This window comes from Pseudophryne corroboree, chromosome 3, assembly GCF_028390025.1.
Source record: "Pseudophryne corroboree isolate aPseCor3 chromosome 3, aPseCor3.hap2, whole genome shotgun sequence".
Lineage (NCBI taxonomy): Eukaryota > Metazoa > Chordata > Amphibia > Anura > Myobatrachidae > Pseudophryne > Pseudophryne corroboree.
In genome coordinates, this window is record NC_086446.1 from 212,365,657 (window position 1) to 212,391,163 (window position 25,507).

General features: G+C 45.7%; 1 protein-coding gene across 4 annotated transcripts in view; it reads left to right on the forward strand.

Annotated features, from left to right (window-relative positions):
• Positions 1-24,819: 24,819 nt before the first annotated feature.
• Positions 24,820-25,507, forward strand: part of CCSER2 (coiled-coil serine rich protein 2) — a 377,220-nt gene continuing 376,532 nt past the window's right edge. Inside the window, exon 1 of one of the 4 annotated variants that reach the window (XM_063958811.1) lies at positions 24,820-25,163. The gene's annotated coding sequence lies outside the window, so the exon portion shown is untranslated. The remainder of the gene's footprint in view (positions 25,164-25,507) is intronic. The other 3 variants (XM_063958812.1, XM_063958809.1, XM_063958813.1) reach the window with 3 other exon arrangements.

Consider the following 25,507-nt stretch of genomic DNA (forward strand, 5'->3'; position numbering starts at 1 on the left):
GGACTGCGGGTGCTCCTTCCAGCACTTGCAGGGGGCGTGCAAATGGTGGAAGGCGCATGCTCTTCACGTCCAGTGTTGGGAAGGTCAGGCATCGCAAACGACACAATTGGACTCTCCTTGTGGATTTGTGATTTCGAAGAACGCACAGTTCTTTGCGGTGCTTTTGCCAGCTTGAGTCTTTTAATTTTTCTAGCGAGAGGCTGAGTGCTTCCATCCTCATGTGAAGCTGAACCACTAGCCATGAACATAGGCCAGGGCCTCAGCCGTTCCTTGCCACTCCGTGTGGTAAATGGCATATTGGCAAGTTTACGCTTCTCCTCTAACAATTTTATTTTAGATTTTTGAGTCCTTTTTTTACTGATATTTGGTGTTTTGGATTTTACATGCTCTGTACTATGACATTGGGCATCGGCCTTGGCAGACGACGTTGCTGGCATTTCATCGTCTCGGCCATGACTAGTGGCAGCAGCTTCAGCACGAGGTGGAAGTCGATCTTGATCTTTCCCTATTTTTGGAACCTCAACATTTTTGTTCTCCATATTTTAATAGGCACAACTAAAAGGCACCTCAGGTAAACAATGGAGATGGATGGATACTAGTATACTTATGGATGGACGAGCGACTGCCGACACAGAGGTAGCTACAGCCGTGGACTACCGTACTGCGTCTGCTGCTAATATAGACTGGATGATAATGATATAAAAAATATATATATATCACTACTGCAGCCGGACAGGTATATATTATATAATGACGGACCTGCTGGACACTGTCAGCAGCACTGCAGACTCCTAAAGTAAGCTACTAGTAGTATCAAGAAGATAGAAAAAAAAAAAACACCACAGGTAGGTGGTATACAATTATGGATGGACGAGCGACTGCCGACACAGAGGTAGCTACAGCCGTGGACTACCGTACTGCGTCTGCTGCTAATATAGACTGGATGATAATGATATAAAAAATATATATATATCACTACTGCAGCCGGGCAGGTATATATTATATAATGACGGACCTGCTGGACACTGTCAGCAGCACTGCAGACTCCTAAAGTAAGCTACTAGTAGTATCAAGAAGATAGAAAAAAAAAAACACCACAGGTAGGTGGTATACAATTATGGATGGACGAGCGACTGCCGACACAGAGGTAGCTACAGCCGTGGACTACCGTACTGCGTCTGCTGCTAATATAGACTGGATGATAATGATATAAAAAATATATATATATCACTACTGCAGCCGGACAGGTATATATTATATAATGACGGACCTGCTGGACACTGTCAGCAGCACTGCAGACTCCTAAAGTAAGCTACTAGTAATATCAAGAAGATAGAAAAAAAAACAACACCACAGGTAGGTGGTATACAATTATGGATGGACGAGCGACTGCCGACACAGAGGTAGCTACAGCCGTGGACTACCGTACTGCGTCTGCTGCTAATATAGACTGGATGATAATGATATAAAAAATATATATATATATCACTACTGCAGTCGGACAGGTATATATTATATAATTAATGACGGACCTGCTGGACACTGTCAGCAGAATGCGTTTATAGAATAAAAACACCACATGACGAATGTTTAACTTTTTCAGGCAGACAATCACAATATACTGGTGGTCAGACAGTGGTCACTGGTCAGTCACACTGGCAGTGGCACTCTGGCAGCAAAAGTGTGCACTGTTAAATAATATGTACTCCTGCTACTGCTCCCCAGTCTCCCCCACAATTAAGCTGTGTGAGCACTGAGCACTCAGCACAGTCAGATATACATAGATGATGCAGCACACTGAGGCTGAGCACAGATATGGTATACTGTTACTGTGTCACTGTGTATCGTTTTTTTTCAGGCAGACAACGGATTATATTAAATAATAATATAATAAAACTGCACTGGTGGTCACTGGTCAGTCACTAGTAAACTCTGCACTCTCTGAGTACTCCTAAGCTCCAGTAAATCAAGTGTCTCACTCTCACTCTCTCTCTTCTAATCTAAATGGAGAGGACGCCAGCCACATCCTATCCCTATGAATCTCAATGCACGTGTGAAAATGGCGGCGACGCGCGGCTCCTTATATAGAATCCGAGTCTCGCGATAGAATCCGAGCCTCGCGAGAATCCGACAGCGGGATGATGACGTTCGGGCGCGCTCGGGTTAGCCGAGCAAGGCGGGAAGATCCGAGTCTGCCTCGGATCCGTGTAAAAAGGCTGAAGTTCGGGGGGGTTCGGATTCCGAGGAACCGAACCCGCTCATCACTAGTTAAAAGAAGGGTTAAACACGTGTCGGACCTGGGTCATTGTGCAGTGTGAAAGCCTCTGACCCGAGTTATTCAACCCAGGTCTCAGAAAAAGGTGCTGACTGGCTGTGTATGTGTATGGTCAGAGCAGTCCCCAGACCCTCCTTTTATTTTCTTTGAAACCTCATGTGAGCCAGAACACATCACAGTGTTTAAAATGGGTGACCCGGGTTTAGTGTGAAAGTCACCAACATGGGAATACTACAGGTAGAAACTGAAATGTAAAAGGGTCTGAGCCTGCTCAGACCTGGGTTCAAAAGTCAGGTCTGACCCGGGTTTGCGATCTGAAAATGGTATAAAGGGCCTAATTCAGATCTCAGCAGTGGCGTCACTATGGGGTGCTTCCAGGTGTCACACGACGAGGGGTGACACCAAAATGTTGGCTCCTCTTCAGTGACAGGAGCAGGATGCTGCACTATAACATTATATGCAGTACTTGGCTCCTGTTACAGTGTAGGAGCCAATACTGTCTCTAGGGGCAGCCCAGCATCTCTGGGATGCCGGAGTGATGAAAATGGGAGACGGGCCACTAGGTCATGCCCCCTTTCCGTGAGCCCACTCCCCTTCCTGAGAAGCCACACCCCTTTTTAGTGGCTATGGCGCATGCATGGAGTATTCAATCCGCACCGGGTGTCACCAGGGCTTGTGACGCCCCTGAATCTGAGGTTCTAGCACAGAGTAGCGATGTTTGGTAATTGCGCGCATGCGCTGGACCTGTACTGTGCATGTGCAGTATGGGTTTTGCGTCATTCGACATGAATAGATGAACAGTCTGAGGTCGTTTGGAGGCAGGGAGGTGGTTGCAACAGCCTCCGTTTTCCAAAATGGAGGCATGTCACTGGCGTTTTGAAGGAGTACTGAGGTCAGGACCTCCATCAAAAAATGGAGACTCTCTGGCACATTTGTTGGAACTCGCAGCCGGCTTGCATGACCCCATGGATCATGCAGCCGGCTAATGGTCCTCCCCCTCACCCATCCATCCTCCATCCCCCTTTCAACCTCCTTCCCCCATCTAACCTCCTTCCCCCATCCAACCTACTTCCCCCTGGACATCAGAGTGGGCAGCTGAGGTCCCTGAGGAGGCAGAGGGTGCTGCTCATCCATCGGGGGAGAGTAAGTCATTTGTAACACAAAAATGTTTTAGTAAAGTACTTTTTATTTATGTACACGTACATGTGTTCTCCAAATGTGCCCCTGAAAATGATGATCTGAAACACAACAGGCCCTGACTCAGCTTAGGTATTAAGGCATCTTATCACTGAGTCAGGACATGCTGAGATATGTAGTTCACCTGCACATGTACATACGCTGTCTGAGGAGGCTGAGCCTAAACACTAAATGGTGAGGCCAGGCCACTCGAGATGTGTATGAAGTACACAGCCCAGCATGTTCCGCACCTATTTTAACATGTGGATTTTTTTATTACATTGCAGGCCATGCTGGTGTGTATAGACAGCATCTGATTGGTTGTTATGGGCAACATCAACAATTTCCTGTTATAGAAGCTTACAGGGACCAATGGTCACAGTGGTCATCTCAGATGCGAATGCATTGCACATGCAGGGAGGAGGTGCTATGCACCTTCTCCTGCAGTCGCATTGCTAAGGATTGCAATTACATAGCTGCAGCAAACAGCTTTGCAATTGCAATCCTTAGTGAATTAGGCCCTATAGTATGTACACTTGTTTCATGCACATGGGGGGAGCAAGGAATTAGGTGCATCCTCGGTAGATGCTAGAATCAAGTGGGCTAAGGGACCTTTTCCGTAAGGGGGAGGAGTTACGACGCAAGGGGGAGGAGCTAGGCCAGCGGGATAGTTCCTCTACTATCCACGCCACCAACTATTACCTTTAGTAATTAGGTGGTGAGCGGAGCGGAGCGAGCCACCGTGCCCGAAGCGTGGCGAGTGAAGCGAGACCGCGAGGGTACTTTTCGGGTACCCTGTTCGCCCGTAGCTCCTCCCCCTGGTGACGTAGCTCCTCCCCTCAATACGTCACAAGGTCCCTTCAGCCCCTCCGACATAGAACCAACTGTGCATCCTCATCCTCTAGGGCAGAGTGTTTGCAAGACAAGAAAGCTGGAGGAAGACAGAGAATAATTGCATGCAGGACATCCTGTTTTCTGAGCTTTAAAACTGTAATGTTTTGCACTAAGTATTACAAATACAGGTTGAGTATCCCTTATCCAAAATGCTTGGGACCAGAGGTATTTTGGATATGGGATTTTTCCGTATTTTGGAATAATTGCATACCATAATGAGATATCATGGTGATGGGACCTAAGTCTAAGCACAGAATGCATTTATGTTACATATACACCTTATACTCACAGCCTGAAGGTAATTTTAGCCAATATTTTTAATAACTTTGTGCATTAAACAAAGTGTGTGTACATTCACACAATACATTTATGTTTTATATACACCTTATACACACAGCCTGAAGGTCATTTAATACAATATTTTTAATAACTTTGTGTATTAAACAAAGTTTGTGTACATTGAGCCACAGAAAACAAAGATTTCACTATCTCACTCTCACTCAAAAAAGTCCGTATTTCGTAATATTCCGTATTTCGGAATATTTGGATATGGGATACTCAACCTGTATCTAAAATGTGACAGGTTCTCTTCAAGATAAAGTATTGCTTTAACTATTTCTGTAGAACATGTTTGGCCCTTTGTAATATACTGTATAAAACCACATGACCGGTCCTAGACATTCAAATCTTGGTTTATAAACCATAAAACACCAAATTAATACAGTACTGTATATCCATTAATGAGGAATGGCTCCAAACCAGCAAGACTTCAACCATATTACATGCCCTTAAGCACTGTCATTGTAAGGGTCACAATAAACAATAAATGGAGTATTCACTGAAAGACACTTTGAGCAGTAAATATCATTTAGCAACAGGGAGAGATATAGTAGAATTTGGACATGTACACAATATGAGTTTTACTTGCCTGTTGCAGGATATGAACTTTCTTATTTATCTGAAAAATGCAGAACTTCTTCCTGAGTCAATCAAGTAACCTCTGTTTTCAGTAGAGATGTGCACTTGAAATTTTTCGGGTTTTGTGTTTTGGTTTTGGGTTCGGTTCCGCGGCCGTGTTTTGGGTTCGACCGCGTTTTGGCAAAACCTCACCGAATTTTTTTTGTCGGATTCGGGTGTGTTTTGGATTCGGGTGTTTTTTTCAAAAAACACTAAAAAACAGCTTAAATCATAGAATTTGGGGGTCATTTTGATCCCAAAGTATTTTTAACCTCAAAAACCATAATTTCCACTCATTTTCAGTCTATTCTGAATACCTCACACCTCACAATATTATTTTTAGTCCTAAAATTTGCACCGAGGTCGCTGGATGACTAAGCTAAGCGACCCTAGTGGCCGACACAAACACCTGGCCCATCTAGGAGTGTCACTGCAGTGTCACGCAGGATGGCCCTTCCAAAAAACACTCCCCAAACAGCACATGACGCAAAGAAAAAAAGAGGCGCAATGAGGTAGCTGTGTGAGTAAGCTAAGCGACCCTAGTGGCCGACACAAACACCTGGCCCATCTAGGAGTGGCACTGCAGTGTCACGCAGGATGGCCCTTCCAAAAAACCCTCCCCAAACAGCACATGACGCAAAGAAAAAAAGAGGCGCAATGAGGTAGCTGTGTGAGTAAGATAAGCGACCCTAGTGGCCGACACAAACACCGGGCCTATCTAGGAGTGGCACTGAGGTGTCACGCAGGATGTCCCTTTCAAAAAACCCTCCCCAAACAGCACATGACGCAAAGAAAAAAAGAGGCGCAATGAGGTAGCTGTGTGAGTAAGATAAGCGACCCTAGTGGCCGACACAAACACCGGGCCCATCTAGGAGTGGCACTGCAGTGTCACGCAGGATGTCCCTTCCAAAAACCCCTCCCCAAACAGCACATGACGCAAAGAAAAAAAGAGGCGCAATGAGGTAGCTGTGTGAGTAAGATAAGCGACCCTAGTGGCCGACACAAACACCGGGCCCATCTAGGAGTGGCACTGCAGTGTCACGCAGGATGTCCCTTCTAAAAAACCCTCCCCAAACAGCACATGACGCAAAGAAAAAAAGAGGCGCAATGAGGTAGCTGTGTGAGTAAGATAAGCGACCCTAGTGGCCGACACAAACACCTGGCCCATCTAGGAGTGGCACTGCAGTGTCACGCAGGATGGCCCTTCCAAAAAACCCTCCCCAAACAGCACATGACGCAAAGAAAAAAAGAGGCGCAATGAGGTAGCTGTGTGAGTAAGATAAGCGACCCTAGTGGCCGACACAAACACCTGGCCCATCTAGGAGTGGCACTGCAGTGTCACGCAGGATGGCCCTTCCAAAAAACCCTCCCCAAACAGCACATGACGCAAAGAAAAATTAAAGAAAAAAGAGGTGCAAGATGGAATTGTCCTTGGGCCCTCCCACCCACCCTTATGTTGTATAAACAGGACATGCACACTTTAACCAACCCATCATTTCAGTGACAGGGTCTGCCACACGACTGTGACTGAAATGACGGGTTGGTTTGGACCCCCACCGAAAAAGAAGCAATTAATCTCTCCTTGCACAAACTGGCTCTACAGAGGCAAGATGTCCACCTCATCATCATCCTCCGATATATCACCGTGTACATCCCCCTCCTCACAGATTATCAATTCGTCCCCACTGGAATCCACCATCTCAGCTCCCTGTGTACTTTGTGGAGGCAATTGCTGCTGGTCAATGTCTCCACGGAGGAATTGATTATAATTCATTTTAATGAACATCATCTTCTCCACATTTTCTGGAAGTAACCTCGTACGCCGATTGCTGACAAGGTGAGCGGCGGCACTAAACACTCTTTCGGAGTACACACTTGTGGGAGGGCAACTTAGGTAGAATAAAGCCAGTTTGTGCAAGGGCCTCCAAATTGCCTCTTTTTCCTGCCAGTATAAGTACGGACTGTGTGACGTGCCTACTTGGATGCGGTCACTCATATAATCCTCCACCATTCTTTCAATGGGGAGAGAATCATATGCAGTGACAGTAGACGACATGTCCGTAATCGTTGACAGGTCCTTCAGTCCGGACCAGATGTCAGCATCAGCAGTCGCTCCAGACTGCCCTGCATCACCGCCAGCGGGTGGGCTCGGAATTCTGAGCCTTTTCCTCGCACCCCCAGTTGCGGGAGAATGTGAAGGAGGAGATGTTGACAGGTCGCGTTCCGCTTGACTTGACAATTTTGTCACCAGCAGTTCTTTGAACCCCAGCAGACTTGTGTCTGCCGGAAAGAGAGATCCAAGGTAGGTTTTAAATCTAGGATCGAGCACGGTGGCCAAAATGTAGTGCTCTGATTTCAACAGATTGACCACCCGTGAATCCTTGTTAAGCGAATTAAGGGCTCCATCCACAAGTCCCACATGCCTAGCGGAATCGCTCCGTGTTAGCTCCTCCTTCAATGTCTCCAGCTTCTTCTGCAAAAGCCTGATGAGGGGAATGACCTGACTCAGGCTGGCAGTGTCTGAACTGACTTCACGTGTGGCAAGTTCAAAGGGCAGCAGAACCTTGCACAACGTTGAAATCATTCTCCACTGCGCTTGAGACAGGTGCATTCCACCTCCTATATCGTGCTGAATTGTATAGGCTTGAATGGCCTTTTGCTGCTCCTCCAACCTCTGAAGCATATATAGGGTTGAATTCCACCTCGTTACCACTTCTTGCTTCAGATGATGGCAGGGCAGGTTCAGGCGTTTTTGGTGTTGCTCCAGTCTTCTGTACGTGGTGCCTGTACGCCGAAAGTGTCCCGCAATTCTTCTGGCCACCGACAGCATCTCTTGCACACCCCTGTCGTTTTTTAAAAAATTCTGCACCACCAAATTCAAGGTATGTGCAAAACATGGGACGTGCTGGAATTTGCCCAGATTTAATGCACACACAATATTGCTGGCGTTGTCCGATGCCACAAATCCACAGGAGAGTCCAATTGGGGTAAGCCATTCCGCGATGATCTTCCTCAGTTGCCGTAAGAGGTTTTCAGCTGTGTGCGTATTCTGGAAACCGGTGATACAAAGCGTAGCCTGCCTAGGAAAGAGTTGGCGTTTGCGAGATGCTGCTACTGGTGCCGCCGCTGCTATTCTTGCGGCGGGAGTCCATACATCTACCCAGTGGGCTGTCACAGTCATATAGTCCTGACCCTGCCCTGCTCCACTTGTCCACATGTCCGTGGTTAAGTGGACATTGGGTACAGCTGCATTTTTTAGGACACTGGTGACTCTTTTTCTGAGGTCTGTGTACATTTTCGGTATCGCCTGCCTAGAGAAATGGAACCTAGATGGTATTTGGTACCGGGGACACAGTACCTCCAACAAGTCTCTAGTTGGCTCTGCAGTAATGATGGATACCGGAACCACGTTTCTCACCACCCAGGATGCCAAGGCCTCAGTTATCCGCTTTGCAGCAGGATGACTGCTGTGATATTTCATCTTCCTCGCAAAGGACTGTTGGACAGTCAATTGCTTGGTGGAAGTAGTAAAAGTGGTCTTACGATTTCCCCTCTGGGATGACCATCGACTCCCAGCAGCAACAACAGCAGCGCCAGCAGCAGTAGGCGTTACACGCAAGGATGCATCGGAGGAATCCCAGGCAGGAGAGGAATCGTCAGAATTGCCAGTGACTTGGCCTGCAGGACTATTGGCATTCCTGAGGAAGGAGGAAATTGACACTGAGGGAGTTGGTGGGGTGGTTTGCGTGAGCTTGGTTACAAGAGGAAGGGATTTACTGGTCAGTGGACTGCTTCCGCTGTCGCCCAAAGTTTTTGAACTTGTCACTGACTTATTATGAATGCGCTGCAGGTGACGTATAAGGGAGGATGTTCCGAGGTGGTTAACGTCCTTACCCCTACTTATTACAGCTTGACAAAGGCAACACACGGCTTGACAAATGTTGTCCGCATTTCTGTTGAAATACTTCCACACCGAAGAGCTGATTTTTTTGGTATTTTCACCAGGCATGTCAACGGCCATATTCCTCCCACGGACAACAGGTGTCTCCCCGGGTGCCTGACTTAAACAAACCACCTCACCATCAGAATCCTCCTTGTCAATTTCCTCCCCAGCGCCAGCAACACCCATATCCTCCTCATCCTGGTGTACTTCAACACTGACATCTTCAATCTGACTATCAGGAACTGGACTGCGGGTGCTCCTTCCAGCACTTGCAGGGGGCGTGCAAATGGTGGAAGGTGCATGCTCTTCCAGTCCAGTGTTGGGAAGGTCAGGCATCGCAACCGACACAATTGGACTCTCCTTGTGGATTTGGGATTTTGAAGAACGCACAGTTCTTTGCGGTGCTTTTGCCAGCTTGAGTCTTTTTATTTTTCTAGCGAGAGGCTGAGTGCTTCCATCCTCATGTGAAGCTGAACCACTAGCCATGAACATAGGCCAGGGCCTCAGCCGTTCCTTGCCACTCCGTGTGGTAAATGGCATATTGGCAAGTTTACGCTTCTCCTCCGACAATTTTATTTTAGATTTTGGAGTCCTTTTTTTACTGATATTTGGTGTTTTGGATTTTACATGCTCTGTACTATGACATTGGGCATCGGCCTTGGCAGACGACGTTGCTGGCATTTCATCGTCTCGGCCATGACTAGTGGCAGCAGCTTCAGCACGAGGTGGAAGTGGATCTTGATCTTTCCCTAATTTTGGAACCTCAACATTTTTGTTCTCCATATTTTAATAGGCACAACTAAAAGGCACCTCAGGTAAACAATGGAGATGGATGGATACTAGTATACTTATGGATGGACGAGCGACTGCCGACACAGAGGTAGCTACAGCCGTGGACTACCGTACTGTGTCTGCTGCTAATATAGACTGGATGATAATGAGATGAAATCAATATATATATATATATATAAATAGCAAATAATCCCGGCACTCCCCTAAAAATATGGTAACTGCTGCGGTGCCCTCCTGGTGGGAGCTTGCTTCCACTATGCAAGGTAACAGTGTGGTGGCGGCACTCAACCAGACTTCACAATTGCAGTTCAAAGATTTATTGTGCCAACATGTTTCGGGGATTAGACCCCGTCCTCAGGGCCAGACAAACCTCTACAGACAAAACTAACACACATTTATAGACAACAAACAAGACATTAGAACAAACCCTACTCACCTGCTCCACGGCGCGACCGCCCGCCAGTCCGTCCGGCTACACTTCCGCATCGCCGTCATCTGACATCACGGTGCGCCGCGTCGCAGGAGAGTTGCTATGGCAACCAGCCGCAGCTGGGCGATAGCTAGAATACAATGCAATGACAATACAATCAACATAAGCATACAGTTACTTAATTAAATAAACATGCAGCTAAAACGACTCTCCATTAGGCAGCCATTCAGAGAATAAGTTCACTGACAGAAACGTGGCAAAAACATAGCATGATACTACCAACATTAGTACTGAAACTCAGTTATATTTTTAAGAAAGGCTCAGTAGTTTTTAATTTATTTTTTAACTTGTTTATAGATTATCTTCGAATGTTTTGGAGTCATGCAGTGGATCACAATTGTCCGTGCAGCTGTGTTGTAAACAGAGGTGATCATGTCAGATCTAGCTAATTACAGAAAACATTGTATGCCCAGGTTTTCATTTAATCCTCTGGGCGACAATGTCCCCAGCATATAAATCCACCTGGATTCTCGCTGTAATAAAGTCCTGTCACGATTACCGCCCCGTAATGAGGTCGGAACATGATCAATTAATATTGCCCTAATACTGGCCACATTGTGCCCAGCAGCAAGGCAATGCCGTGCGAATGGTTGCTCACTGGTGCCCTTTTCATGGGCTTTCTTGATGGCACTCCGGTGTAGTGCCATCCTTTCCCGAAATTGGCGTATGGTCTTGCCAACATAGGCAAGACCACATGGGCAGGATAACATGTATATAACATGTGTGGTGGTACATGTCAACCGGTGATGGATCTTAAGTTTCTTACCCGTATGTGGGTGACTAAAGGTGGCCCCCGTAATCAAAGTGTTACAGGTAGCACACCCTAGGCACCTATAGCAACCATTCTTGGCCCGCAAAAAATGGGATTCCTTAATCTTGGTTAGATTGGTGATATCAAGCTTGATCACATAATCACCTATGTTACGACCACGTGTGTGACTGGGTAACAGGGTTGTTTCAGATAGGGATGACAGTGCTGGGTCTGTTTGAACAATTGGCCATAACTGTTTGGCTTTTTTAACTATCCTGTCTGTCCCTGTGGTATATTTATTAACCCAGGGAAGCCTATTGCATCCTGTTTTCTTACTGTTTCTACCCGGACCTAGTGTTTGTTCTCTAGTCATATTCAGCACTTTAAGTTTGGTCTTCTCCAATTCCCTCATGGGGTACCCTCTTTCAACGAACTTTAATAGCATCCGATCCATGGCTTTTACAGTCTCCTCTGGATCAGAGGTGATGCGCCGTACTCTAAGGAATTGCGAATATGGCAATCCTTTGCGCAAGGAGGTAGGATGGAAACTCTGGTGGTTTAATAAAGTGTTTCTATCAGTGGTTTTAACATAGATAGATGTGGCCAGAGATCCATCCTTGTTTGTAATGGTGACATCAAGATAATTAACTGTGCAGCCATCAATAGCATATGTAAACTGAACTACATGTTGTGTTTGATTATGATTTTCCCACAGGGCTATCAGCTGCTCTTTTGGACCTCGCCACAGGACTAACAGGTCATCTATATATCTTCTGTAATAGATGACATTCTGGGATACCTGGGGGTCCAAATAAAACATTTGGGTTTCTACCAAATGCATGAATGCATTAGCATACGATGGGGCCACCGCTGACCCCATCGCACACCCAGACAATTGTAACCAGAAGACACCATTAAATACAAAATAGTTTCTCTTCAACACCCTATCCAGAAGAGATAGGAAAAATGTAACCTCCGGGCCCTGATATATGGGGTTGTTGTCAATAAGCAGTCTCACCGCCTCTATACCCGCATCATGAGGGATGCAGGTATAGAGGCTGGTGACGTCCGCGCTACATAGTTGTACTCCCTCAGGTAATGGGCCCACCCTCTGCAACTGAAGCAATAAAGACGTAGTATCCTTAAGATACGAAGGTAAGGACTGAATGCAGGGGTTAAGGTATGCATCCAAATAAATGGATATGGGGTGATAGAGGGACCCTCTAGCCGACACTATGGGGCGACCTGGGGGGTCAACCATGGTCTTGTGGACCTTTGGCACCGTGTAAAACACGGTGCAATTGTGAAGTCTGGTTGAGTGCCGCCACCACACTGTTACCTTGCATAGTGGAAGCAAGCTCCCACCAGGAGGGCACCGCAGCAGTTACCACATTTTGAGGGGAGTGCCGGGATTATTTGCTATTTATACTGGAGGATCAAAACAGGGAGGCTCACTACCTACCGTGAAGTAGACCTCGCTCCAGGGCACCCCCATACTATTCATTACATGACCAACAGGATCAGGACATCTAATACAGCCCTTCCACCAGCTGTATATTATTTTAACTAGGCTCCCTTAAGTCAGCCATTCACTGCACAGAGTATTAACAACAGTGACAGCCTTTGCTAGATCTGACATTTTTCTGAACATGGCGGAATTAAACGCTGATTTGGAGGCAGCACTGGACCTCATACATAGGGATGCTCGTGAACGGTTGAGTTTCTCCGATGCGGAGGCGAAAGCCATTTTAGTTGAAAGGCGTTTGGAGGATGAACCTGTGGTCAACACCAAGGAAGAGTTGCACAACAAATTATTAAGAATGAAACAAAGAGAGTGCGACTTTACGTACCATGCTATTACGCTATCGGACTATTATAGGAGCAATCTGATACCGCGGGGGTTCAGGATCCGCAACTCGCCTACCATTGGCAGATATAACACACTATTCTGCCGTAGGTGGGTTGCGGTACTGAACAAATGCTCCATGGACCTCATGTTGTTAGTGGTGGAGGAATCCACGAGGGAGCTCAATGCCATTAAAGAGCAAATACGAGCATTTGAAGCTGAACATAAACCTATCTTGACTACTGATACCCAGACAGATTGGACAGCTAAGCTCACTAGCCAGATGGATACATATCGCCAAGATCTGATCCGTTTTAAAAAAGACAAGTTGAAGACGGTACAAAGGGATTATGAACAGCGACAAGTCTATCCATGGCTGGGCAGCGTACGCCCATCTCAAGAACAGAGATATCCGAATCGCAGACAACAGACCCGCCGGCGTAGAGAACAAAATCAGGGGGCAAGTACATCGGCGAGCGATTCTGAATATGCCACTGGCAATACTTCCACACAAGAAGGTCCGCTCCCTTTAGGCCAAGCTCCACAGGGGAGACAAACCCGATCCGACCATACACCTACCCAAGGAAGCGGCAAAGGACGAGGAGGTCGGGCCAAAACCAGAGGATCCTACGCTCGCAAACCGCCACGTCACTAAAGGACTTAGTGTTCAATCTATCATCTACCCCGCTTTCTGATTTGGAGTATCGGACACTAACCAAGGGATTGACATATGTCCCCACCACCTTCCCAGATCCACTTGAATGGAAGGTGGAGGTCTTTCGACTGAACAGGAATTTGAAAAGAAAAGAAATTTTCAATAACAATGCACAGGAGCGTCCAGTTTCCACCGTTCCAACTCAATTACGGAGAATCCTGCCGGGTTCACAATTTGATCCACCGAGCCAGAACCCCTCTATCCGCACGTTTATAAGGATGTTGGAAAGAGAAGGTAACCTGGAAGAAACCCCGCCACCCCGTTCCAATATGACCAAGCAGGAAATGTCTACATTGAAAGAACTCTCACAACGAACGGACATAGTTATTCGTAAGGCGGACAAGGGGGGGTCCATAGTCATTCAAGATTTGGATGACTATGTTAAGGAATGCAAACGACAGTTGAGTAATGTAGAAGTGTATAAGCGACTCAGCAAAGACCCTACTAGAGAATATAAAATTGAGTTGGATCTAATGCTGAAGAGCGCTAAAGAACAGGGAATTATCCCGTTAGAGGTCACATCAGCACTTTCTACTGAGCATCCCAGAGTGCCGTTGTTTTACACGGTGCCAAAGGTCCACAAGACCATGGTTGACCCCCCAGGTCGCCCCATAGTGTCGGCTAGAGGGTCCCTCTATCACCCCATATCCATTTATTTGGATGCATACCTTAACCCCTGCATTCAGTCCTTACCTTCGTATCTTAAGGATACTACGTCTTTATTGCTTCAGTTGCAGAGGGTGGGCCCATTACCTGAGGGAGTACAACTATGTAGCGCGGACGTCACCAGCCTCTATACCTGCATCCCTCATGATGCGGGTATAGAGGCGGTGAGACTGCTTATTGACAACAACCCCATATATCAGGGCCCGGAGGTTACATTTTTCCTATCTCTTCTGGATAGGGTGTTGAAGAGAAACTATTTTGTATTTAATGGTGTCTTCTGGTTACAATTGTCTGGGTGTGCGATGGGGTCAGCGGTGGCCCCATCGTATGCTAATGCATTCATGCATTTGGTAGAAACCCAAATGTTTTATTTGGACCCCCAGGTATCCCAGAATGTCATCTATTACAGAAGATATATAGATGACCTGTTAGTCCTGTGGCGAGGTCCAAAAGAGCAGCTGATAGCCCTGTGGGAAAATCATAATCAAACACAACATGTAGTTCAGTTTACATATGCTATTGATGGCTGCACAGTTAATTATCTTGATGTCACCATTACAAACAAGGATGGATCTCTGGCCACATCTATCTATGTTAAAACCACTGATAGAAACACTTTATTAAACCACCAGAGTTTCCATCCTACCTCCTTGCGCAAAGGATTGCCATATTCGCAATTCCTTAGAGTACGGCGCATCACCTCTGATCCAGAGGAGACTGTAAAAGCCATGGATCGGATGCTATTAAAGTTCGTTGAAAGAGGGTACCCCATGAGGGAATTGGAGAAGACCAAACTTAAAGTGCTGAATATGACTAGAGAACAAACACTAGGTCCGGGTAGAAACAGTAAGAAAACAGGATGCAATAGGCTTCCCTGGGTTAATAAATATACCACAGGGACAGACAGGATAGTTAAAAAAGCCAAACAGTTATGGCCAATTGTTCAAACAGACCCAGCACTGTCATCCCTATCTGAAACAACCCTGTTACCCAGTCACACACGTGGTCGTAACATAGGTGATTATGTGATCAAGCTTGATATCACCAATCTAACCAAGATTAAGGAATCCCATTTTTTGCGGGCCAAGAATGGTTGCTATAGGTGCCTAGGGTGTGCTACCTGTAACACTTTGATTACGGGGGCCACCTTTAGTCACCCACATACGGGTAAGAAACTTAAGATCCATCACCGGTTGACATGTACCACCACACATGTTATATACATGTTATCCTGCCCATGTGGTCTTGCCTATGTTGGCAAGACCATACGCCAATTTCGGGAAAGGATGGCACTACACCGGAGTGCCATCAAGAAAGCCCATGAAAAGGGCACCAGTGAGCAACCATTCGCACGGCATTGCCTTGCTGCTGGGCACAATGTGGCCAGTATTAGGGCAATATTAATTGATCATGTTCCGACCTCATTACGGGGCGGTAATCGTGACAGGACTTTATTACAGCGAGAATCCAGGTGGATTTATATGCTGGGGACATTGTCGCCCAGAGGATTAAATGAAAACCTGGGCATACAATGTTTTCTGTAATTAGCTAGATCTGACATGATCACCTCTGTTTACAACACAGCTGCACGGACAATTGTGATCCACTGCATGACTCCAAAACATTCGAAGATAATCTATAAACAAGTTAAAAAATAAATTAAAAACTACTGAGCCTTTCTTAAAAATATAACTGAGTTTCAGTACTAATGTTGGTAGTATCATGCTATGTTTTTGCCACGTTTCTGTCAGTGAACTTATTCTCTGAATGGCTGCCTAATGGAGAGTCGTTTTAGCTGCATGTTTATTTAATTAAGTAACTGTATGCTTATGTTGATTGTATTGTCATTGCATTGTATTCTAGCTATCGCCCAGCTGCGGCTGGTTGCCATAGCAACTCTCCTGCGACGCGGCGCACCGTGACGTCAGATGACGGCGATGCGGAAGTGTAGCCGGACGGACTGGCGGGCGGTCGCGCCGTGGAGCAGGTGAGTAGGGTTTGTTCTAATGTCTTGTTTGTTGTCTATAAATGTGTGTTAGTTTTGTCTGTAGAGGTTTGTCTGGCCCTGAGGACGGGGTCTAATCCCCGAAACATGTTGGCACAATAAATCTTTGAACTGCAATTGTGAAGTCTGGTTGAGTGCCGCCACCACACTGTTACCTTATATATATATATATATATATATATATATAATATCACTAGTACTGCAGCCGGACAGGTATATATATTTATTATGTAATGACTGATGACGGACCTGCTGGACACTGTCAGCTCAGCAGCACCGCAGACTGCTACAGTAAGCTACTATAGTAGTATGTATAAAGAAGAAAAAAAAAAAACCACGGGTAGGTGGTATACAATTATGGATGGACTGCCGAGTGCCGACACAGAGGTAGCTACAGCCGTGGACTACCGTACTGTGTCTGCTGCTAATATAGACTGGATGATAATGAGATGAAATCAATATATATGTATATATAATATCACTAGTACTGCAGCCGGACAGGTATATATTATATATTTATTATGTAATGACTGATGACGGACCTGCTGGACACTGTCAGCTCAGCAGCACCGCAGACTGCTACAGTAAGCTACTATAGTAGTATGTATAAAGAAGAAAGAAAAAAACAACAACCACGGGTAGGTGGTATACAATTATGGATGGACTGCCGAGTGCCGACACAGAGGTAGCTACAGCCGTGGACTAACGTACTGTGTCTGCTGATAATATAGACTGGATGATAATGAGATGAAATCAATATATATGTATATATAATATCACTAGTACTGCAGCCGGACAGGTATATATTATATATTTATTATGTAATGACTGATGACGGACCTGCTGGACACTGTCAGCTCAGCAGCACCGCAGACTGCTACAGTAAGCTACTATAGTAGTATGTATAAAGAAGAAAGAAAAAAAAAAAACAACCACGGGTAGGTGGTATACAATTATGGATGGACTGCCGAGTGCCGACACAGAGGTAGCTACAGCCGTGGACTAACGTACTGTGTCTGCTGATAATATAGACTGGATGATAATGAGATGAAATCAATATATATGTATATATAATATCACTAGTACTGCAGCCGGACAGGTATATATTATATATTTATTATGTAATGACTGATGACGGACCTGCTGGACACTGTCAGCTCAGCAGCACCGCAGACTGCTACAGTAAGCTACTATAGTAGTATGTATAAAGAAGAAAGAAAAAAAAACAACCACGGGTAGGTGGTATACAATTATGGATGGACTGCCGAGTGCCGACACAGAGGTAGCTACAGCCGTGGACTAACGTACTGTGTCTGCTGATAATATAGACTGGATGATAATGAGATGAAATCAATATATATGTATATATAATATCACTAGTACTGCAGCCGGACAGGTATATATTATATATTTATTATGTAATGACTGATGACGGACCTGCTGGACACTGTCAGCTCAGCAGCACCGCAGACTGCTACAGTAAGCTACTATAGTAGTATGTATAAAGAAGAAAGAAAAAAAAAACAACCACGGGTAGGTGGTATACAATTATGGATGGACTGCCGAGTGCCGACACAGAGGTAGCTACAGCCGTGGACTAACGTACTGTGTCTGCTGATAATATAGACTGGATGATAATGAGATGAAATCAATATATATGTATATATAATATCACTAGTACTGCAGCCGGACAGGTATATATTATATATTTATTATGTAATGACTGATGACGGACCTGCTGGACACTGTCAGCTCAGCATCACCGCAGACTGTTACAGTAAGCTACTATAGTAGTATGTATAAAGAAGAAAGAAAAAAACAACAACCACGGGTAGGTGGTATACAATTATGGATGGACTGCCGAGTGCCGACACAGAGGTAGCTACAGCCGTGGACTACCGTACTGTGTCTGCTGATAATATAGACTGGATGATAATGAGATGAAATCAATATATATGTATATATAATATCACTAGTACTGCAGCCGGACAGGTATATATTATATATTTATTATGTAATGACTGATGACGGACCTGCTGGACACTGTCAGCTCAGCAGCACCGCAGACTGCTACAGTAAGCTACTATAGTAGTATGTATAAAGAAGAAAGAAAAAAACAACAACCACGGGTAGGTGGTATACAATTATGGATGGACTGCCGAGTGCCGACACAGAGGTAGCTACAGCCGTGGACTAACGTACTGTGTCTGCTGATAATATAGACTGGATGATAATGAGATGAAATCAATATATATGTATATATAATATCACTAGTACTGCAGCCGGACAGGTATATATTATATATTTATTATGTAATGACTGATGACGGACCTGCTGGACACTGTCAGCTCAGCAGCACCGCAGACTGCTACAGTAAGCTACTATAGTAGTATGTATAAAGAAGAAAGAAAAAAAAAAAACAACCACGGGTAGGTGGTATACAATTATGGATGGACTGCCGAGTGCCGACACAGAGGTAGCTACAGCCGTGGACTAACGTACTGTGTCTGCTGATAATATAGACTGGATGATAATGAGATGAAATCAATATATATGTATATATAATATCACTAGTACTGCAGCCGGACAGGTATATATTATATATTTATTATGTAATGACTGATGACGGACCTGCTGGACACTGTCAGCTCAGCAGCACCGCAGACTGCTACAGTAAGCTACTATAGTAGTATGTATAAAGAAGAAAGAAAAAAAAACAACCACGGGTAGGTGGTATACAATTATGGATGGACTGCCGAGTGCCGACACAGAGGTAGCTACAGCCGTGGACTAACGTACTGTGTCTGCTGATAATATAGACTGGATGATAATGAGATGAAATCAATATATATGTATATATAATATCACTAGTACTGCAGCCGGACAGGTATATATTATATATTTATTATGTAATGACTGATGACGGACCTGCTGGACACTGTCAGCTCAGCAGCACCGCAGACTGCTACAGTAAGCTACTATAGTAGTATGTATAAAGAAGAAAGAAAAAAAAAACAACCACGGGTAGGTGGTATACAATTATGGATGGACTGCCGAGTGCCGACACAGAGGTAGCTACAGCCGTGGACTAACGTACTGTGTCTGCTGATAATATAGACTGGATGATAATGAGATGAAATCAATATATATGTATATATAATATCACTAGTACTGCAGCCGGACAGGTATATATTATATATTTATTATGTAATGACTGATGACGGACCTGCTGGACACTGTCAGCTCAGCATCACCGCAGACTGTTACAGTAAGCTACTATAGTAGTATGTATAAAGAAGAAAGAAAAAAACAACAACCACGGGTAGGTGGTATACAATTATGGATGGACTGCCGAGTGCCGACACAGAGGTAGCTACAGCCGTGGACTAACGTACTGTGTCTGCTGATAATATAGACTGGATGATAATGAGATGAAATCAATATATATGTATATATAATATCACTAGTACTGCAGCCGGACAGGTATATATTATATATTTATTATGTAATGACTGATGACGGACCTGCTGGACACTGTCAGCTCAGCAGCACCGCAGACTGCTACAGTAAGCTACTATAGTAGTATGTATAAAGAAGAAAGAAAAAAAAAACAACCACGGGTAGGTGGTATACAATTATGGATGGACTGCCGAGTGCCGACACAGAGGTAGCTACAGCCGTGGACTAACGTACTGTGTCTGCTGATAATATAGACTGGATGATAATGAGATGAAATCAATATATATGTATATATAATATCACTAGTACTGCAGCCGGACAGGTATATATTATATATTTATTATGTAATGACTGATGACGGACCTGCTGGACACTGTCAGCTCAGCAGCACCGCAGACTGCTACAGTAAGCTACTATAGTAGTATGTATAAAGAAAAAAAAAAAAAAAACACGGGTAGGTGCTAGGTGGTATACAATATTATATATATATTATATACAATTATATATATATATATATATAATATATATTAAACTCATAAACTGGTGGTGATTATTAAACTGGTGGTCAGGTCACTGGTCACACTATCAGCAACTTGCAAGTAGTACTCCTGAGTCCTAAGCAGACAATCACAATATATATTATACTGGTGGTCAGTGTGGTCACAAACAATGGCAGTGTGGCTGGCACTCTGGCAGCAAAAGTGAGCACTGTACGTTATATGTACTCCTGAGTCCTGAGTCCTGCTCTCAGACTCTAACTGCTCCCCACTGTCAGTGTCTTCCCCACAAGTCAGATAATACAGTCACACTATCTCTCTCTATCACTTCAGCAAGTACTAGTAGTAGTAGTACTCCTCCTAATGCTCCCCAAATTACTACTGTGTCTCTCTCTGTCTCACTCTCTTCTCGAATCTCTATAAACGGAGAGGACGCCAGCCACGTCCTCTCCCTATGAATCTCAATGCACGTGTGAAAAATGGCGGCGACGCGAGGCTCCTTATATAGAATCCGAGTCTCGCGATAGAATCCGAGCCTCGCGAGAATCCGACAGCGTGATGATGACGTTCGGGTGCTCTCGGGTTAACCGAGCAAGGCGGGAAGATCCGAGTCGCTCGGACCCGTGTAAAAAAAACTGAAGTTCGGGCGGGTTCGGATTCCGAGGAACCGAACCCGCTCATCTCTAGTTTTCAGTTTGTGCAAAAATCAATAAGATCTACTGTATTTCAGTGACTATTTACAAATGAAGTGGGAACACAAGCACCAGTTTCCTAATAATAGAATGAGTACAAGATTAGGGTAATCTTGTTTTCAATCACCAATATATTAATTTTATGAAGTCTATACTACTAATTCCAGCAAAAGTTGCTTGTTGAGGCATTTCTCTACATCTCAAATTTTTATTTGATAAATATGTATAATTTTCAGTATGCCAAATTTAGTATGGCAAATCTGAAGCACTGGCTCGCCACACAATGGCAAAACGATTAAAATGCCTACCAGGTCACTTAAAATGTCATCCTTGAAGTCAGAGGGAAATTGTTGTTTTTACAGGGGTTACTGCTCCTCCCACTATTCAGGTGTGGGATAGTGGCAAATCTAATCAAAACTCCTAGAGGGCAGGAGACCGGCTCCGGAATCTCGATAGCTGACATCCTGAACATAAGTATGCCAGGGAGGGTTAGGGTTAGGCTGCTGGGAGGAAACTTAGGCTGCAAGAAGGGAGGGTTAAGGTGGGGAGAGGGTTAATATACTTACCCTCCAGGTTCCGGAATTCTGAGCATCGGGATGCCTGTCGTCATGTGACCGCCGGCATTCTAAGTGCCAGGATCCCGTAACCAATCCCCCATTATACCAAGGAGGCTTTTTCAATCAACAGTGAACAAAGCCTTGGATATCCCCATACCACTGGATCTCTGCCATTGACAGCAAAATCATTGACGATCAGTGGCAAACCATCTATGGTTGTTAAACATCAGTGGCTGATGGCCATCCTTTTTTGTGCCTCATTGTAGGAAGTAGCGTAAGGCTCAAAAGAGCTGGACAGCTCCTCTGGCAAGTACAGTGAATTATAAAAGACTAGAGGTAAACATTCTCTATGCTATATAAGTCTCTCTGAAGAAATGTATCAAACTTTCAAGAGCTAATACCCCTTTCACATTGCCAAAATAAACCGGATTATTGCGGGGTCGACCCGGGTCTATGTGCAGTGTGAAAGAGCCAAAGTGAATAACCCGGGCCGAGCAACCCGGGTTAAAAGAAGGGTTAAACACGTGTCGGACCTGGGTCATTGTGCAGTGTGAAAGCCTCTGACCCGAGTTATTCAACCCAGGTCTCAGAAAAAGGTGCTGACTGGCTGTGTATGTGTATGGTCAGAGCAGTCCCCAGACCCTCCTTTTATTTTCTTTGAAACCTCATGTGAGCCAGAACACATCACAGTGTTTAAAATGGGTGACCCGGGTTTAGTGTGAAAGTCACCAACATGGGAATAATCCAGGTAGAAACTGAAATGTAAAAGGGTCACTGCCATGAGATGCTTTTGCACCCTTGCAGGGGGGATAGTTAGGGCCTGACATGTGGAGCGGACTAGACCTGTGCTGGATGTTCCCCCGCATGTCAGAGAAACTGATATGTGGTAAATTTAGCACATCTACAATCAGATCTGAATTACCCCCCTAGTACATAACATGCATAATTCAGAATTGGTTGGGTCTTGAATTCATAGATAAAGTGATGGCACACCAATTCAAAACTAGGGGAGGTGGATATGGGTGGTGGCAGCAGAACAGCTGACCTCAGTGCCTGGAATGCGAATAAGTCAACATTTCAGAGAGTACAGATCTGCCAAAAGACACCAACCTGCCAACTTGTCTGCACAACTAAAACAGTGCCCCACTCACCTAACAAACTTTTTCATCAGACCATCCAACCAGCCATCTTCTCTCCAACTTAAAAACTTTTGCGTGTGTCAATAAAACTGGGCTAACCAAGAAGTCTAGTGATCGCAAAGGACAGCTCTTATCGGGAGGCCTGTCCTTTGCTATTTTAATCACATTTCTATGTACATACCAGGTTTATTGATGCTGGTATGTACCTGATAAGTGGCGGGATGTATCGCATCATGAATGTGATGCTTAGTACATCTCGCCCTATACTGTGATCTAATTCTTTTCCCAAAAGATGGTAGGCTGACCCTTATGGGAATTGAGCGAGTCTTCAGGACAAGGTTCCTACAGATGCTATCCAGGATGCGCAGGAATCAATTCTCGTTAAGTTAGGGGGAAGTTCCACCTACATTAGAACAATTAGTTTGGAAACATCAAACAGGTTCAATTTTTCCAACTAGTTGGAACAACCATTTTATACTATGTGGAAGCAAAGGGCTGATATTGCTTGCTCCTACACAGGGGTATATTCAATAAGAGTCAGAAACTGCCGTCTTGTCGGAAAGACGGCAGTTTCCGACTGGAATAGGTCAGAAGGGGTTCCGACCTATTCAATACGGGCAATTTTTTCCGGACAAGTCGGGAAAACCAGACTTGTCGGAATGCTGTCTGACAGCAGGTGGATCGGCGGAATACCAGCTGATCCGCCTCTTGCTGTCGGAAACGGGGGCAAAATCCGACAGGTTTTGGCCCCCTTTCCGACAAACTCAATCCGACTTGAAAACAAGTCGGATTGAGGTGAGGAGACGGGGAGTGCTGCGGCGGGCTACGGGGATTGGGGTTGAGAGGTACCTTGACGGCTGTCCCCCGGCCAGGCACCTCTCCCTGCAGTGCCTCCCCCGCCGCATACATCACCCCCGTTGCCAGCTCCGGCCGCCAATCTCAGCTCCCCCGCCGGCCACCACACTGTTCCCCCCGCCGGACGCCTCTCACTGTCTCCCCCCCCCGCTGCTGTCAGTGCACCCGGCAAGACACAGGGAATGGCCAAATCCGACAGTCGGATTTGGCCGCTCTTTGAATAGGGGTTGTCGGGTCCATTCCGACAACTGCATGTCGGAATGGACCCGACTCTTATTGCATATACCCCACGGTATACGAGTATCATTCCAACCAGCGAGATACTGGGGCAAAGACAGGCATTTTATGGGGGGATGGGGAGTGTTTCTATTAATGTATATAATATATATTGATTTGTAGTGATATTTAATGATTGGTTGGTACTTTGTCTCTCTTCAAGTTTTGATAAATCAACGTCACAGTAATTATGGCCATACACTAGTGCGACTGTCCGAGGGGAGAAGTCGCATACGATGCCCTTGAACTGTCCGGCAGCTTCCTGAGTGGCAGTATTGCATACGATGTGTCGTATGTGATCCCAGCCAAGGCTGTCGAAACTTGCAGCCTCCTAAGAAATCTGTAGTGCAGCCGCTGCGATCCACAGTCTCTGATCCGATGAGCACATGACCACGCATCGGATTGGCCTGAAATTTGCCACTTTTCATCCGATTTCTTGGCCCGATGCGTCAAAATTGGGCAAAAGCGCATTCGAATATAGGCACCTTTACACACACTGGGGGAACGTGCAAAGCCTTGGAGAGTGGTAACTGCCATGTTACTGGATGTGTTTGAAAAATGACAGGAGCTGATGATTGACAGTTTATCTCTCTCCACTTTATCACTCTCCAAGGCTTAGTACAGCTGTCCTAAAATCAAGCCATTGCCCGGGGGTGAGTCAGTGAATGAGCCATCCACCCTGTCTCTAACTGCCTCCCTCCTTGTGCCGCCTGTCCCTGCCTGCAGCGCTGCATGACTCCACTGGCTGTCACAGGATCGAGGAGGAGCGGAGTCAGCGGCACTACTACAGTTGAATGGGAGGACTAGCAGCAGCACAACGCGAGCAAGCGAGACCAATGTGCCACGTGATGTGCCTGCGCTCCCAGCTGCATGACACCGCTGTCCAGGAGCGCGCATGCGTGCTGTCCTGGTAACGTCACTCGCGCGCGCCCTCGCACTGGGAGCGAGCACTGGCCGGTTCCCCCGGTGTCCTGACTGAGTCTGCGAGAGAGAGGCGAGAGGGTGAGCAGAGTCACGTGAGCAGCGGGAGAAACTGTGTGCGGCGGCGGCAGTGGCAGTGGCTGCGGAGGATGGCTGCTGTCACCCTCTCTGCTCCACGTCTATCTCCGCTACATTAAGGTGAAGAAGGGATGTGAGCCGGACACAGGAAGCGGCTGCCGGGCACCGCCATCCCAGAGGTAAGTCTGCGCCAGCTGTAGGGGGGAGGAGCTACGGGGTATAAGGGACATTTCATCTTAGGGGCAAGAGGGACTGTATGGTGGGTGCTTAGTGTGGCAGGCAGCCAGGACATGGTTTATAAGACACTATGCATATATGTGACATATGCAGGCACATCGGATGCTCCACTGACCCTCATTCATACACTCTCATGCTGTGTTCTCTATCTAGGAGCCCACAGGTGATGGGGCCGGGTACATGCTGTCTGTCAGAGCATGCTGCATACATAGGGAGTATCCAATTATCTGCGATAACGCAATCCAGCTAATTATTATTATTATCTTTTATTTATATGGCGCCACAA